Below are 14,996 nucleotides of genomic sequence, written 5' to 3'. Positions count from 1 at the left end.
TTCCTTCCAAATTACTTCAGCAAACTTAGCTGCTCTCCTGTCTCTTTTCTTTTAAGTTGTGGCCGGAGATTCATTGGAATGAGCTGAAGACATTAGTTCTTCTTCCATGTTCTTGAGGTTGGGAGAAGGAGATTGATGTGGAGAGTCATGATAAATTGACTTCTGTAGAGACTGTTGAGGAAACGTTTGTGGTGATGACCGAGGAGTTAGGATTTTGTTGTGTTCCGCGGTAGGATATTGATTCCTTGGAGGAGTTTGAGAATGATAAACAGATAGAGTTTTAGACTTTAAAGATTCACTATCACTTCCCCCATTTGAGGAAGCAGGCTCCTACTGCTCCATACAATGTCAAGTAGTTGTTTGCTCATATTATCAGTCCCTCCAGTCCTGCCTAAGAGACTTCTGATCACAAAATGGAAAACAAATTGCCAAACCGCAGGCAGCTTGCTTTTCTTGAACTCTCCTACGCCTTTGAGCTTTGTCTGGTATCCCATCTGATAAAGAGTGGAGAACACATTTGTTGAACTTGGAGTATAGAACTTTGTTGAAGCAAGGATCCTGCGATTGATTCCAGACAGGAACTTCTCTTTGGTCAGAACCACCAAAGAATCATCGACTAGATTCAGATGAACTTCATGAAGATTGTGGCTAGGTCTGAATGTCGACAAATCACATTTGAAGAGAACTTCTAATGGAACTGATTCAGTGAATGAATTGAATGCTCCAAACAATGGGTGTATTTGAAGGAACTTGATCATCAGTTTAATGGCTTCGTTGTAAGATTGATGATCTTCAAAGATCCCTATGTAATTGCTTGCTACAATCGAAGGTGTGAGGTCTTTGATAGTGGAATCAGACCATGTGGGACGAACTGAGCCTGAGGCCTTGGATTGCTTCTTTGAAATTCCCGACTTCACCATTGTTACAGAAAAGAGTTAGAGAACTTGCTGGGAAAAAAGATTTTTTTGGCAAGAAGATGAAGAAGATGAATGAGTTCGTCGAGAGAGTTCAGATAGCATAAAAGCTATCTTGGGAAGAAATGGGGGGGGGGGGGTTTATACCTTCAGATTCCAAAAATTATTGATATTAGTTGAATTACAGTTGTTAAAGTTAAAAACCCTTGGGTTTTTACCATTATCAGCTGAATTTAATTAAATCAAAATAAAATTTTATTCCGGAAAAGGTGGGCATTAAATGCGTTGCAGGTCAATCATGACACGTCGGTTAAATGTCGGGTGTGACGTGTTTTTATTCGTTGTAAAAATGGGGAAGTGGAACGGACTAGACCCCAAAGGTTGCGTGACATGACTGGATGAGAAAAGGATCTTTCAAAAAAGATTTCTTTTATAGAAAATCGATTTATTTGATTTTTATCCAAAAGTAGACCTGACAGAGGAAAGTTTTAAATATTATTGAAAAGGTTATGTGCGACAAAATGAATGTTTGAAGAATGTTTTTTTTTTGTTTTTAAGATTCATTAAGTAGCACACATCATCATTTAAAGCACTTGAAAATTAATGTCTGCGGGTTTAGTGAATGTGTCTACAGTAGTAGACGCTGAAAACAAACGAGATCATTAAGGTTAGAAATAAAAGAAATAAAGGGACCCGAAGAGTATATAGATCATATGTGTTTTCAGTGTACAAAGTATACTGAGAAGCAGATATGAAGAATATACTAATCATTTGTTCTAGAAAGGAACCGTAGTGAGTAAATTGCTTCAAGAGTTTTGTTTTGAAAAGAAAAGAAGTAGTCTATTCACCCCCGGAGACCTGAAATGGTCTGCGGTACTTATCCTTTCATAAAGAACTGTGGGTCTGGGTTCATCATTACTAGCATTTCCAAAAATCCATTTAACTGTGGGTCTGCGGTTGAGGGAATATCCTCTACGTCTGAGGACTCTGCGGTTGGAGAAGGTTGTTCCCCCTAAATTTGAGAACAACCGACAGATGAGTCTTGGTTTGTTGGAATGGGATCTGCAGTAGGTAATGGAAGTTCCCCGTGAGCCGTAGATGGGAGCTCCCCCTGAACCGATGATGGTTTCCCCTGGACAAGTGATGTTGGTTCCCCCTGGACTGATGAGTGATGAACAATTCTTGGATCACTTCTTGTATCAATGTTTTTAACTTCTTCTTCAGAGTCTTCAGAAACGGTTGATTGATTGGTTGGTCTGCGGGTAGGCACTAGAGCATTATCTTCAAGTACTAAAACCTCTGCGGTTGTTACTTCCATAGGAACTGGTCTTTCCCCCTCAACCGACGAGGTGGAAGTATTAAATGATGTTCCTTCAGACAAGATAGGTCCAAATACTACTGCATGTTGTTGTTGTGCCACCGGAGACACCAAGATTTCTGAGAGATGCGCTGTCTTTGCGGGATCAAAGAAGTCATCATAGTTAACTTCTATTATGTTTAATGGATCCGAGGATATGGGAATATCACTTTCCATAATGTACTTTGTTTCGGTGGAAGGAGCAGTGTTGCGGACGTAATAGTCATCAAACTTGACATCAACGCTTTCGACTATTAATCTTGTACACCGTATTAGGACCCTATATGCAACTTTGTTGGTTGAGTAACCCAGAAAAATGCCTTCATCTGACTTCGGTGCAAACTTGTTAAGATGATCCATGTTATTGATCACAAAACATCTGCATCCAAAAATGTGAAAGAATCGAACGTTGGGTTTTCGATTGTTGAGACCTTCAGAGGGAGTCTTGTTGAGGCGTTTACAAATGATGCTTCGATTTTGAACAAAGCATAAAGTTGCCACTGCTTCCGCCCAGAAGTAGAGAGGTAGATTGGCAAAATTCAACATCGATCTAGCTGCTTCAACTAGAGTTTTATTTCTTCGCTCTACTACTCTGTTTTGTTGTGGTGTATAGGGTGCCGAGAAGTTGTGACTGATGCCCTTGGAAACTAAGAAGCTATTCAAGAGTTGATTTGTAAATTTAGTGCCGTTATCACTCCTTATCCGTCTGACTGGTAGTTTGATTTGGAGCTCTATTTGCTTGATGAAGTTGATCATGATCTATGGTGTATCTGATTTGAGTCTCAAAAAGAAGACCCAAGTGAAGAGAGTAAAGTCATCAACAATAACTAGAATGTATTTCTTGTGGTGAAGGCTGGCTACGGTAGATGGACCACAGAGATCAATGTGAAGTAGCTCTAATGGTTCAATGATTGAAGAGTCAACTATCAGAGGATGGCTACCATTATTTTGTTTTCCACATTCATAGGTTGGGCATAACGTATCATTGTTGTACTTCAAAATTGGTAGTCCACAGACTAACTCTTCGGTTTCCAGTTTGTTGATGTATCTGAAATTGAGGTGAGCTAGTTTACGGTACCATAACCAACTTACTTCAGACACTGCTTTGGACAGAAAACACAATTGCAGTTTTCCAATGATGAAAGAGACATCCAATGGATACATTGTCCCTTCAGCTTTAGATTTGATCAAGCAGGTATTTTTGTCATTCGTCATGATGTAGCAGTATTCACTATCAAACTCAACCCGATGACCAGCTTTGCATAATTGACCCATACTGATAAAATTATGTTTTAAACCTTCTACGTAAGCAACTCGTTGTATAGATTCACTACCCGTAGTCAATACTCCATAATCCCTGATGATTATTTTTGCATTGTTTCCAAAGGTGACGTGTCCACCATTGTTGATTAGCCTGAAATCCCGAAGGTATTCCAACCTTCCAGTCATGTGCAAGGAGCAGGCACTATCGATTAATCATTCTTCCTCTTGTTCCTCATTGCACATTGCCTACAAAATCAGAGAGTTAGTTTAGGCATCCAAACAAGTTTGGAGCCCTAGGTAATATGAGGCTTAACAAATGCATGCACGTGGGACTTTTGAACGGATTTCGATTCAGATTTTACTCCTAGTCCAGAATGTTTTGTCCTTTTGGAATGTTGCATGTTGGGATTGGACGTGACTCCTTCAGTAGATAAATGCCAAAAGTAAGATTTTTCTCATTTAACTAGAAACCATAGTTTGACAATGGTCCGGAAGGTGCAACTTGTTCCTTTTGACTGGTCCTTTCGGTGTGTTTTTCTGGAGTATTTTTGAGACTTGAAAAAGGTTTGTCACGTGACCTAGACTTAGGTTTTGGCTTTGTGGTTGACTGATGTGATTTTGAAAGATTTGGAGTTGGAAAAATACCCTTGAAATTTGGATTTGTTAAGGTATTTTGTGAAAGTGACTTGACCTCTTTTTGATGTTTTGCATAAGTATTTTGAAAAGATTTTCTTACTGTTCGTTCCTTTTCGCATGATCCATCGACTGCAGTATGTTTTCGAAAAGTTTTTGCAGAGATGGGTTTTTCGAAATTCCTTTTGTTTGAAACTTTGACTTGATTATTGAAAATTTTGTTCTTGAAATCAGTTTCCCGCTTTTCACGTTGGGATCTGATCTCCTTTTGTAAAGCCAGTTTTTCTTAAACTTTTGGTGAGACCACATCGGTGACATTCAACTGAGGTTTTTTGAAATTCTTTGTTTGAGGTAAAAATCGAGGACTTGAGTCATCAGAACTAGAAAGTTTATGATTTTGGGAACATTGGCCAAATTCAAAATTATTAATTGGCAATTCATGCAAGATGGGCTGAAGAGTGGTTGTGCATTGGACTGGGGTCTGCGGTAGAGAAGATTGGACTACCACAGAGTAAGTCAAAGGTCACTTTTGATTCAGACATGTTTTGGAAGACAAGGATGGACCATTTACAACCAATTCAGGTGCTTCCAAAACAATTACTTCATCCACATATGAACTGGACTGAGAATCGGGACAAACTGTGCCAATAATGGGTATGAAATTATCTGAGTTACCCGAGGATTCAGGAAGAATTTCCTCAATGACACAATTGTTGATAAGATCATGAAGTCTACCGAAGTGACATTGAATGTCCTCAGGATATGTCTTCTCATTGACTGGATAATGAAAAGGTCTATCTGGTGGGACATAAGGACGTTCGACATTGAATCGAGGAGAAAAGGTCTCATCGGTTGAGTACCCACTGGACCATCCCCAATTATAAGTGTTGTCTACAGTCCCATTGTTAACTAGATTTTCAATAGCTTCACTTTCATTAAAAAGTTTTTCTATTAAAATATTTAAACATACAATATCTTTTCGGGCAAGATCCCGTTGATTCAAAGCAATATCTAATTTAGTTTCACTTAACATTCTAGCATCTTTTTCTAACAAGTCTTTTTCTAACATAGAAATCTTAAGCTTTTTGTCTTCTAGTCCTCCTCTCACATGATAAAGCTCTTGGGTTGCTATGTTCTTTTCATCTAAGGCTTTGTTGTAGTCTATAAGGACGGCAACACAAGTATCATTAAGTATTTCTAAATATGGTTCACAATCATGCATGCTGTAATCATTAGATTGAATCATAATTTTTACTTGTTCGACGATGTTGATAGTTCCATCTTTTGCCATGTAGCAGTAGTTCTTTTGTAGGTTTGTTGATCCGTCTTCTTCACTAGTTGCCACCATGCAAATTTTCCCTTTCTTCTAGTTGTTGTCCATTTCTTCATCTTTATCACCCGAAGACCAAACTTGATGATCCCTTCTTACTTGAGCAACATAAGCTCTTGCTTTTTCTCTTTCCTCCATCTCTTGATCCATTCTATGATAAAATGCCTTGTCTTTCACCACGTTTTCTTTGCAGTCTTTGGCAAAGTGGTTTTCCTTGTGACACTTATGGTAAATAATGACTCCATCTTTGTCTTCGGTAGTGGTACCAGAGTCTGAAGGTTTGTTGTTCAGCAGTAGCTCTTTTGAAGAAGTGTTCTGCAGTTGTGAAGGAGGATTTCTGGGATATCTTGAATAGTTACTCTGTGGGTTGAAATTGCGATTGAAAGGTGGTTTGGTGAAATGTTGGTTTTTACGAAAGGATGGTGGTGAGAGTCTATTGAACTGTTGGCTGACCAGGGCAATAGCATTCTGAAACTCTTCTTCATCATCAAGTTCTGCATCAGCTTCATATAACTGCGGTAGGTTGTCATATGAGTGTTGGTATGATGATTATGCGGTATATGGGTACTGAGGAGTTTTGAACTGTGGAGTTTGAGCCATCAAAGCAAGCGGTCCTCCCAGATCTGCACAATCTTTTAGCACGGTTGATTCTTGTGCTTGGAGTTCATCGTAAAGTTTGAACAGTGAGAGAGTGTGGATCTTTCTGTCTCCTTGAACTATCATCTTTGTCGTAGTCCAGTGCTTCCTAGACCATTGAGGAATTGCAGGTTTGTTTCATGATTACTTCGGACTGTACAAGCATTTGACAGTTTTGTGATGATAAGGTTGAACCTTTTGAATGAATCATCAAGACTTTCACCGAGTAAGTCTTTAAAGTTGGTGAATTCGTTGAGGGTTGTTGTAAGTTTCTTGTATTGAGCTTGTTCTGACCCCTGGTATAGAGTCTTGAGTACATCCCAGATCCCTTTTGTTGATTTTCAGTTGATGATGATGTTGAAATTGTTTGGAGCAACACCACATGAAATTTCATAGAAGGTTATGGCATCTTTCTCCATTTTGTCAGGATCATCATTTATTGATCGGTTCATGGCTTCCTGACCTGCACCTAGTCGTGCTTGAGTACCATCTGCTTGAATATGAGTGAGAACATGGACATGAGGTCCTTCTTCCACAGATCTCCATACATCTCTACCGAGCCTCTTAAGATACCTTTCCATTCTTTGAGACCAATGGTGGTATTCATTTGCAACAAGTATAGGAGCTCTGTTCGAACCTCCAACATTGTTGGAAACGTTTAATGAAAAAGCTTGTGCCATATTTCCTTGTTTTTTTTTTGTTTTTTTTAAGAAAGAGCTTCAGTGGTATAGAAGGCTTTCTAAAATCATAGTTTTGTTTAAAAAGCAACCACTATGTCTCTTATACCAATTGTTGAGAGAAAAACTTGAACAAACGTTAGTCACAAGATAATATAATGCGGAATAATAAGTTAATCTCAAAGGATCTTGTTAGCTCAACAATAATAAGTTATAAGAGTTAGATTGCAAAAATATAAAGGAAATAAATAGCAACAAGTTATATCAAGTAGACACCAAGTTGATTCATAACAAGGTTTGCATGCAAACACAAGTTAGTAAGTACAATCAACTTAAAGTGAAGAGGGACTCGTTTTATCAAAAGATAATAGAGATAGAGATAAACGATCTTTGTATGTCAATAAAAGTTTAGGAAGTGGTTCATTCAGTGTGTAATACATGAAGAGGGATGCTCTATTTATAAAGTCCCGAAAGTTACATTGAAGATTAAACAAATACTAAACTACTGACTTCAGCGAACATGAAAGGTTCACTGGATAGTACAAAGAAAACAAGTAATGTCAGTTAAAGTAACAAAAGTCTTCATGCATCGTTCATCTCTGCGGTAGTTTTTCAGGTCTGCGGTTCACAAGGAAAACGCAATCCCCGGTTTGAAATCTTCTCTATGGTACCATCAAGTCTTCAGGTATGCAGTTCCTTAGCTGAAGAGGGTCACTTTTTGTTTCAACAATATTCACACATCTTTCGATCTTATTGTCGAGGACCCCGATCACAAACACTTTGGACTTGTGAAAATTCACCTTTAAACCTGAAGCAAAATGGAAACAATCGAGGATCCTAGACAGGTTAATTAAGTTGGTGTTTGACCAATTGCCGATGAAGATGGTATCATCAACATAGAAAATATGCGAGATATAGGAACCGTTGTTTGGAATTTGAATGTCGTGGAATAAGGATGAAGGGCAAGCGGACTTCATAGCATCATTGAGACATTCCTTGGCAAGGATGAATAGGAAAGGGAAAGCGGACCCCTTGATGGACCACTTTAGGGTTACAAAATTCCTTGGTCGGCGAGATATTGATCAAGATGGAGGCCCTTGAGGCAGCAAGGCAACCCCTAGTCCAAAAAATTCACCAGTTCCCAAACCCCATGTACATCAACAAAGAGTCCAAATAATGCCAATTGATGGGGTCAAGAGCCTTATCGAAATCAACCTTAAAAAGGAAATCCTACTTTCTGTCTCTTTTATCCCATGAGTATATCTCATTGATAACTAGTGGCCCATCAATTATGTTGCGGTCTTCATTAAAACCAGTTTGAATATCCTCCACTGAAACAACCACCTTTTTTATCCTATTTTCAAGGCCTTGCCGATTATCTTGAAGAGGATACTGATGAGACTGATCGGTATATAGTCGCTAGGGTAAGTGGGTCTTTTATCTTGGGAATTAGGGTGATGAAGGAGGAACTACAACCTCTAGCAATATATCCACTAGCCTCGAATAATTTAACGAATCGCATTATATAATTTTGCATTAGGCCACAATATCTCTTGTAGAATTTAAATGTAAACCCATTTAGTAGGTGTGACATCCCCATTTTCACGGCCAGAAAAGACCGATTTCGTTTATGCTTTTAAAATAAAATCAGAGTAATCTTTCAAAAGGTGTTGCGGAATTTGTCCCCTAAAACAAAATATGATAAAAATTTATCAAAGCATTTCTTAAAGAAATGTATTTTCATTATATTACAAAACCTCGGGATGTCATGTTCCGATATAGACCAAAAGCATAAACAGTACGATATAGGCCTTACAACAGTTATTTACATCTACTAGCCTATAATCCAAAATCCCTTGTCATCATCCAACTATGCTCTTGTTCCAATACCTGTAATATAAAAAGCTGAGTGGGTCAGGATTGGGAGCCTGGTGAGCACATAGGGTTTTCAACCCACAATAAATAAATTTATTAATTTCACCAACCAACAATAAATTTATTAATTTCATCAACCAACAATAGCCCTGATTACCCATTCCCGTTATCCTCACTTTACGTCCCTAAACATATATCATAAGGGGCCTAGCCTAAGGATCATCATCGGGATGGACATTACTATTAAGGGGTTCCTCAGCAATAATTGTCCGTAAGGCAACCATGAGGGGGATGGAGTACACCGGTGAACACATCGTTCACAAACATATATAGGTTGCGAGCTTGCGAGCGTTCCACTGGACTGTCCAGAAAGGTCTGTGGTCGTCATCTATACTCCGCTAGATGACTGAAACAACAACATCGAGGCCTCTCATCATTTTATCACACATCAACTATTTCATCTACCCATGTTTTACCTAACATATTTGTATATATATATATATATATATATATATATATATATATATATATATATAGTTTAAAACCTGTATAAAACATCCATTCAACACTCATCTCAAATAAACAAACAATATATATACACATAACATGTATTTTATAGAAAATACTTCATATCTATGTGTAAGATGAAAGTGGCTACACACTCACCTGATTTAACGATAATTGGACAACACTTCGTCCCTTAAAATAATCTTTTTCGATGAAACCGGGATGTTTTCTCAAAAACCGGGCTCTGCGCGAGCAGAGTTTCGACTCGAAAAACTCTTTTTCTTTGAGACTTCAGGGTTCCGGGCTTTCTTCAGGTGCTAGGATGGTACCCTAGGCTTTGGGGGGTTTAGGATAGGCTAAAAAGAAAGTAGAAGGTGCAAAAGTGTGAAATTTGTAAACATAACTTGGGCAGCCTCGCATCCTATTTATAAGAGACCGAAGCTCCTCATTACGCTGGGCGTAATTCCTGGTACGCGGGGCGTACTGCCTTGCAAGGTTCTTCGCTGGGCGTACGCTTTTCGTACGTTGGGCGTAGGAACAGATCACTTCGGACGCGTCAAGGCTATGAACATGTGTGCACCATGCGGAGGAGTAGGCGACGTGTCCAATTATGGACCGTGTACACATAAGGACGTTGGGCGTACATACTTCGTACGCTGGGCGTACTTCCAGTCTCGAAGTTTGTGCCTGAAACTTCAAAAATCCATATCTTTCACATACGGGCTCCGTTTTTTACGTTCTTTACATCCACGCGTAGGTGAAATTATACTCTACAACTTTCATTTAGACTCTATCGGTTAATTTTGAACTTATTTTTAAAATTATTTTTAAAAGGCCGAGACAGGAAAAGTCTGTTAAACATTCACATCTTCTTTATCCGACGTCCGTTTTCGTCTATCTTTTTACAGTTAAACTACTATCGAAAAGATCTTCGATTCTCGTTTAGGTTGTGTCGGCTAAAAATCGCTCGATCTATAATTCGAATTCCGGGTTGCATACTAATATGTCAAATCTTATAAAATTCATAACTTTCTCATACGAATTCAGATTTGGACATTCTTTTTATGCACGTTCTCGGTTTAACGTATACTACGACTTTCATTTAGATCACTAAGGCTAAAAAGCACTTTATCATAAATTCATTTTTTACGTCACACAGCGTCGTGCCGGTTCTGTCGCGAAACTTCGACATGTCATAACTTCTTCGTTATAACTCGGATTTCGGTATTCTTTATATCTCCGGAATCCTTGTTTCAACCACTACAACTTTCTTCATAGATATCGGGTTTATCTAACATTTATTTTCGACGCTTATTTTTATCCTTAATTTATTAAATCATAATAATTAAGTGTAAGCACATAATACTCAAATAATACATCTTTATTACTTCAAAACAAGTTACAAAGGTTGACTTAGACTATTACATCATCTTTAATGCCTAGCCTAGAAACACGGGCGTTACAATTCTCTCCCCCTTAGGATGATTCCGTCCCTGGAATCATACATCAGCAAACAAATGCGGATAGCGACTCATCATGTCACTCTCCGTTTCGCAGGTGAGATTTGGCCCATTCGTATGTTTCCATCGCACAAGCACTAAATCGACCATCTTGCGTCGCAACTTCTTAGTCTTACGGTCAACGATTGCCTCTGGTTCTTCAATTAACCTCTTGCTTTCATCCAACCTTAATTCAGAAATTAGAATGATGTCGGGAACTTCTCCCGTGAACTTCCTCAAATAAAACACGTGGAAAGTGTTATGAATACCATCTAGTTCTTCTGATAGTTCTAGCTTGTAAGCTTGGATCCCAATCCTCTGAAGAACTTTAAACGGTCCAATAAACCTTGGACTTAACTTTCCTCTTTTACCAAATCTTATAAGTCCCTTCCACGGTGAGACTTTAAGTAAAACCGAATCTCCAACTTCGAATGTTATCGGTTGTCTTTTCTTGTCAACATAGCTCTTTTGACGATCCTGAGCTGCTAACATCCTTTCCCTAATCACTTTCAGCTTTTCAGCAGTCTGATGAACCATCTCGGGTCTCATAAACTGCTTTTCTCCAGCTTCAAGCCAACATGATGGCGTTCGACACTTTTGTCCATACAAAGCTTCATAAGGTGCCATCTTGATGCTCGAGTGGAAACTATTATTGTAGGAAAATTATACTAGAGGTAAATGTTCATCCCAGTTACCTTGGAATTCCAGGGTACATGCTCTTAGCATATCCTCCAATGTTTGAATCGTTCGTTCGCTCTGACCATCGGTTTGCAGATGGTAGGTTGTACTTAGACACAATTTCGTACCCGATTCCTCTTGTAGACTTCTCCAAAACCTTGACGTGAAACGACTATCACGATCTGATACAATCGTTAAAGGAACACCGTGAAGTCTTACTATCTCCTTCACGTAAGCATTTGCAAGTTTATCCATAGACCATTTTTCATTGGCTGCTATGAAGTGTGCACTTTTAGTAAACCGATCAACGACCACCCAAATCATGTCGTGACCGCTCTTTGTTCTGGGCAGTTTAGTCACAAAATCCATGGTGATGTCTTCCCATTTACCCATGGGTACAGGTAAAGGTTCTAAACTCCCATATGGTTTCTGATGTTGTGCCTTAACTCTCTCACATGTCACACACTCGGCCACATACTTTGCAACATCGAGCTTCATCGTTGGCCACCAGTAGTAGGGTTTCAGATCCCTATACATTTTCGTGCTGCCGAGATGAATCGAGTACATGGTCTTGTAAGCTTCTTCCATAAGAAGATCTTTTATTCCTTCCGTCTTAGGTACCCAAATCCTATCTTAGAATACCTTCAGTCCTTGACCGTTTGTATCGAACACTAACGTTTTTCCCAAACGTTCTTCCTTTCGGTCATTTTTCAATAAAGCTTCTTTCTGAGCTTTCTTGATACTTTCTACAATCGTTGAGACAAGTTCGATTCTTAATGCTCTCGGCCTTTTCTTTTCAACGCTCACTTTTCTGCTTAAAGCATCAGCTACAACATTTGCTTTACCAGGGTGGTAAAGTATTTCACAGTCGTAATCCTTAAGCAACTCTAGCCAGCGTTTTTGTCTCATATTCAATTCCTTCTGATTAAAGAGATACTGAAGACTCTTATGATCAGTGAAAAGTTTGCATTTTGTGCCATAAATATAATGCCTCCATATCTTTTGGGCGAATACTACCGCTGCTAACTCCAGATCATGAGTGGGGTAGTTCTTTTCATGTTCTTTCAATTGTCTCGATGCATATGCTATCACCTTATCCTTTTGGGTCAGAACACAACCTAACCCAACTCCAGATGCATCACTATAAACTGCGAAGTCTTCAACTCCATCAGGTAAAGAAAGAATCGGTGCTTCACACAACTTCTTCTTTAGCTTATCAAATGCTTCTTCATGCTTCTCACTCCAAGTATATGTAGCTCCTTTGTGGGTCAAAGCTGTCAATGGAGCAGCTATCGAAGAAAAGCCTTGGATAAATCTTCGGTAATATCCGGCTAATCCCAGAAAGCTTCGGATCTCCGTGGGACTCTTTGGTTGTTCCCACTTTATTATAGCTTCAATCTTAGCTGGGTCAACCATTATTCCTTCTTGGTTAACCACATGACCCAAAAATTTGACTTCTTGAATCCAAAAATCACATTTGGAGAACTTTACATACAGCTTCTCCTTTTTCAGAACTTCTAACACTTCTCGCAGATGCTTATCATGCTCCTGCTTGGTTTTTCAATAAATCAAAATATCATCTATGAACACTATCACGGATTTATTGAGGAATGGTTTACAAACCCTGTTCATCAAATCCATGAATGCTGTTGGAGCATTGGTTAGTCCAAACGACATAACCAAGAACTCATAGTGTCCATATCTTGTTCTGAATGCAATCTTTTCAATATACTGCTCTCTCACCTTTAGCTGATGATATCCTGACCTAAGATCAATCTTCGAGAAATAGCTTGAACCTTGCAGCTGATTGAACAGGTCATCAATCCTTGACAATGGGTACTTGTTCTTTATTGTTGCCTTGTTCAACTCTCTGTAATCTATGCACATCCTCATGCTTCCATCTTTCTTCTTATCGAATAACACCGGAGCTCCCCAGGGTGATGAACTAGGTCTAATGAAACCGTTGTCCAACAATTCCTGAAGTTGCGTCATAAGCTCCTTCATCTCTGTCGGTGCTAATCGATATGGTGCTTTTGCTATTGGTGTTGTTCCTGGTAACAAGTCTATTCTAAACTCCACTTGTCTATCAAGGGGCAATCCAGGAAGATTTTCGGGAAAAACTTATGGATAGTCACACACCACTGGTATACTTTGCATATCCTTTTTTCTCCTTCTTAGCATCGATCACGAATGCCAAGTATGAGGTGCATCCTTTAGATAAACATTTTCTGGCTTTCATTAGGGAAATGATTCCAGAATTTACTCTGCGCTTGTCTCCGTATACCATAAATGACTCTTTTCCAGGTGGGTTTACCCTCACTGTCTTTTTCTTGCACAGTATCTCAGCATCATTGGTGCTAAGCCAATCCATCCCTAGAACGATGTCGAAATCATTCAACTTAATGGGTAACAACTCCTCGTGGAATTCGTTTCCGTTCAAGTCGATAACGATATTCTTAATGCAATTGATAACAGGTATGAATTTGCCACTAGCAACTACTATAATTAGGGCATCATCAAGTTTTTCTATAGGCAATGTTAGTCTTTCACCAAATTTATGTGATATAAAGGAGTAATTCGCTCCGGAATCAAACAATAAATTGGCAGGCAATCCATTTACAAGAAAGGTACCTGAAGCGACATCTGCTGCATCCTTTGCGGCTTCCAATGTCATCTGGAAAGCTCTGGCTTTTGGCTTTGGTGGGAGATTGGGTTTCGCTGCCTCTTTCTTCTTCGGGCAGTCCCTCAAAATGTGCCCCTCTTCATTGCACCCATAACAGACTTTCTTATTGATGGTGCATTCATTGGCATAGTGCCCAGGATTTCCACATTTAAAACAAGTGACATCCTCACCACATTTCCCAACATGTTTCTTCTTACACTCGTCACACCATTTTGCTTTGCCTCTTCTTCCTCTCGAATCAGACTTCGAGAATTTACTTTTCTTGTTGGATCTCGAAGATCCATCGAACTTCCTTTTCTCACCAACCTCTACCCTCTCCTACCCCTTTCCTTTAACTGGGTCTCCACATTTTTAGCTGCTCGAACTGATGTCTTCAGAGTAGCTGCCATTTTGACTGTTGGGCCAAAGTCGGCAGGCAGTCCGTTTGCGAACCTCTTAATTTTTTAGAGTTCTGTTGGCAATAAGTATGGAAATAACTTCATCTTTTCGGTAAACACAGTAGGATAGTCATCAATGCTCATTTTACCTTTCTTCAAGTTCTGAAATTCATTGTTTAGATCTATCAGATCTATATGTGAGCAGTACTGCATCTTCAACTGCTCCAAGAACATTTCCCAAGACATTTTCAGGGCTTCTTCATGTGGCATCGTGTCTGCCAATAGCTTCCACCAACTTAAAACTCCGGTCTTCAGTTGTCTGATCGCAAAAACAGTTTTCTGCTTGTCGCTACAGTTGCAGCTTTCAAATACCATCTCCATTTCGGAGATCCAGTCCATAATCTCTACAGGTTTTGGGCTTCCGGCAAGACTTGGTGGTTTGGCGCCCAAGAAATTCTTATACATACGCCCATCTCTGTTGATTTCCCTCTCCGGATTATTCCTTTCTGCCACTGTGGGTTCCGCTTGACTGACAGTACGGCTGTAATTTCCTTCCTCTGACTGTCC

Source organism: Lactuca virosa, chromosome 5 (assembly GCF_052849685.1).
Source record: "Lactuca virosa cultivar CGN04683 chromosome 5, Lactuca_virosa_CGN04683_v6, whole genome shotgun sequence".
Classification (NCBI taxonomy): Eukaryota; Viridiplantae; Streptophyta; class Magnoliopsida; order Asterales; family Asteraceae; genus Lactuca; species Lactuca virosa.
Note: the sequence above shows the minus strand (reverse complement) of the source record.